We start from the raw sequence: 4,007 nt of genomic DNA on the forward strand, positions 1-4,007 counted from the left end.
TAGAAACTTAACTTGACTAAACTAAACTAAAAATTAACTAAACTAAAAACTTAACTTGGCTAAACTAAAAACTAAACTAAACCAAAAACTTAACTAAACTAAAAGCTTAACTTGACTAAACTAAACTAAAAACTTAAATGACTAAAATAAAACTTAACTAAACTAAACTAAAAACTTAACTTGGCTAAAATAAAAAGTTAACTAAACTAAAAACTTAACTAAACTAAAACTTAACTTGACTAAACTAAAAGCTTAACTTAGCTAAACTGAAAGCTTAACAAAACTAAACTAAAAAACTAACTAAACGAAACTAAAAACTTAACTAAAAACGTAACTAAACTAAACTAAACAAAAAACTTAACTTTACTTAACGAAACTAAAAAACTAAACTAAAAACTTAACTAAAAACCTAGCAAAGCTAAACTTAACTAAACTAAACTAAACTAAACTAAACTAAACTAAACTAAACTAAACTAAACTAAACTAAACTAAACTAAACTAAACTAAACTAAACACTCAATGGAGCTAAACTAAACTTTAGTTAATAAATGTAAACTAAACTAAAGTTCACTTAACGAAACTAAAACGTAACTAAAAACCTAACTAAGCTAAACTAAACACTTAAATAAATTAAACTAGAAACCTAACTAAACTAAAAACGTAACTTAACTAAACAACTTTACTAAACTGAACTAAAAACATAACTAAACAAAAAACGTAACTTAACTGAAAACTTAACTTAAATAAATAAATACACACACATATGTGTGTGTGTATATATATAAATACATAAAAGAACAGAACACTCAGACATAAAAATGAATTTAAACTAGTAATACAAAGTAATAGTATAGTAAAATACAATTGTAAGTTACATTATTAATGCATGCCTTATTTGGAGGGGTGGGATGTGGGGTCTGAGAATTAATTAAAAAATAAATGATGTCAAGTAATCACTCTTCAAGACTACATTTGCCCCTAAAAGTGTAACTGTAACATTAGACGTCAAGCAAGGTCATTGTTGGTGTTATGTTAGGTGAAGTTGAGCGTGGACAGACAGCAGATCTCAGTGAATGTGTGTGTTGTGTTGTTCTGATCTGATCTGGGGTGTGGGACGGAGAGCAGAGGGTGAGAAGGAAAGGTAGACGCTCTTTAGGGCTGTAATTATGCCTGTGTTACGGAGAAGAACAAAGCGCAGCCCTGGAGTCATGGTGCAGGGATGTGTCTTAATACACACGAGACTCAGCGCTAATAACAATACAGCCGAGCGTGGCCCAGACACACTGGCGTCTGCCGGCCTGAAACACACTACCATACATACACAGGAGTGAGTGCGTGTGTGTGTGAGTGAGTGTGTGCGTGCGAGAGAGAGGTTGTGTGTGAATGTGCATGCAAGTGTGTACGTGTGTATATGTGAGTATGAGTGTACCTGTTTGACTGAACCTGTGTTAGAGTGTGAGCGTGCATGAGGGTGTGAGTGAGACTGTGTTTGTGTATGTGAGTGTGTGTGCATGTGCATGAGTGTGTAAGTGAGAGAGTGTGTGCTCATGCGTGTGTGTGTGTGTGTGTGTGTGTGTGTGTGTGTGTGTGTGTGTGTGTGTGTGTGTGTGTGTTTGAATGAGTGAGTGGGCCAGAGTGTGAATGAGTGAGTGAGAGTGCACAAGTGTGTGTGTGTGTGTGTGTGTGTGTGTGTGTGTGTGTGTGTGTGCATACTGTATGTTTGTGAGTGTGTACAAATGTGTGAGTGAGAGTGTGAGTATGTGTGTACATATGCATGTGAGTGAATGTGTATGAGTGTGTGAGAGTGTGTAAATATGTGTGTGCATGTGAATGAGTGAAAGTGTACAAGTGTTTGAGTGAAAGTATGTAAATATGTGTGTGATAGTGCATGTGTGTATGTGTGTAAATGAGTGTGTACAAGTGTGTGAATAACAGTTCTGAATGTGTGTGAATATATGTGTGTGCTAGTGTGCGTGTGAATGTGTGTGTGATTGCTTATATGTGTGTGAACGAGTGAGTAGGTGTGTGTGTGTGAGTGTGTGCCTGTGAATGTGTACAAGTGTTTGAGTGAGAGTGTGTGAATGTGTGTAAATAAGTGTGTGTGCGCTAGTGCATGTGTGAATGAGTGAGTGTGTACAAGTGTGTAAGTAACAGTTGTGGATGTGTGTGAATATGCGTGTGTGCTAGTGTGCATGTGAATTAGTGTGTGTGTGTGTGTGTGTGTGTGTGTGTGATTGCTTATATGTATGTGAGTGAGTGAGTGAGTGAGTGAGTGAGTAGGTGTACATTTGCATGTAAGTTAATGTGTATACGTGTGTGAGTGAGAGTGTGTGAATATGTGTGTGCATGTGAATGAGTGAAAGTGTACAAGTGTGTGAATAGGAGCGTGTGAATATGTGTGCTAGTGTGTGTGTGGGTGTGAGTGAATGAGTAAGTTTGTACAAGTGTGTGAGTGAGAGTTGTGAATGTGTGTGTGTATGTGAACGAATGAAAGTGTACAAGTGTTTGAATGAGTGTGTGAATATGTGTGCTAGTGTGTGTGTGGGTGTGAGTGAATGAGTAAGTTTGTACAAGTGTGTGAGTGAGAGTTGTGAATATGTGTGTGTATGTGAATAAGTGAAAGTGTACAAGTGTTTGAATAGGAGTGTGTGAATATGTGTGCTAGTGTGTGTGAGGGTGTGAGTGAATGAGTAAGTTTGTACAAGTGTGTGAGTGAGAGTTGTGAATGTGTGTGTGTATGTGAACGAATGAAAGTGTACAAGTGTTTGAATGAGTGTGTGAATATGTGTGCTAGTGTGTGTGAGGGTGTGAGTGAATGAGTAAGTTTGTACAAGTGTGTGAGTGAGAGTTGTGAATGTGTGTGTGTATGTGAATGAATGAAAGTGTACAAGTGTTTGAATGAGTGTGTGAATATGTGTGCTAGTGTGTGTGTGGGTGTGAGTGAATGAGTAAGTTTGTACAAGTGTGTGAGTGAGAGTTGTGAATATGTGTGTGTATGTGAATAAGTGAAAGTGTACAAGTGTTTGAATAGGAGTGTGTGAATATGTGTGCTAGTGTGTGTGAGGGTGTGAGTGAATGAGTAAGTTTGTACAAGTGTGTGAGTGAGAGTTGTGAATGTGTGTGTGTATGTGAATGAATGAAAGTGTACAAGTGTTTGAATGAGTGTGTGAATATGTGTGCTAGTGTGTGTGTGGGTGTGAGTGAATGAGTAAGTTTGTACAAGTGTGTGAGTGAGAGTTGTGAATGTGTGTGAATATGTATGTGTGCTAGCGTGAGAATGTAAGTGAGTGGGACTGAGTGTGAATGAATGTGTGCGTACAAGTGTGTGAGTTTGTGTGTGTGTGTGTGTTTAGGGCCGTGTGAGGTCTGTTAAGTCCATGATTGTCCAGTGATGTGGACTGACAGCATTCTTGTTGATTCACAGAGTTCCTCAGCTCACACCTCAGCCTTCTCTCAGTGTGTTGTAAAACCAATAGATCACATCAACAACGGCCAGAAGATTACTGGATGACTCAATTTCACACCGGTCGGTAATATTGTCAGTATGTTTTGGCATAAAGTGTCTGAAGTATTTCTGCCGAATTAAAAATTCATATTTTTTACATCACTTGTTTTTGTTACAAGGAAAAACACAATAAAATGAGTGTAAGTGTGAAATATTTAATGATTTAAAATGACTATTTTCATTGGAGTATATTTTAAAATGTAATTTGTGATAAAAAGATAAGGGGGTAGCGCTGCTGCCTCAAAGCAAGAAAGTCACTGGTTCGAGCTCCGGCTGGATCAGTTGGCGTTTCTGTGTGAAGTTTGCATGTTCTCCCTGGATTCGTGTGGGTTTCCTCCGGGTGCTCCGGATTCCCCCAGAGTCCAAAGTCATGCAGTATAGGTGAATAGTGCATATGCAGAGCTAGTGTTTGTTCCCATAATGATAAACTTCCGGTGACCTGTTATTGTGAGTTTTTTCCATTTTATACAGTTCCTTTTACAGCATTGATGTTGTAGTTTAA

This window comes from Danio aesculapii, chromosome 12, assembly GCF_903798145.1.
Source record: "Danio aesculapii chromosome 12, fDanAes4.1, whole genome shotgun sequence".
Lineage (NCBI taxonomy): Eukaryota > Metazoa > Chordata > Actinopteri > Cypriniformes > Danionidae > Danio > Danio aesculapii.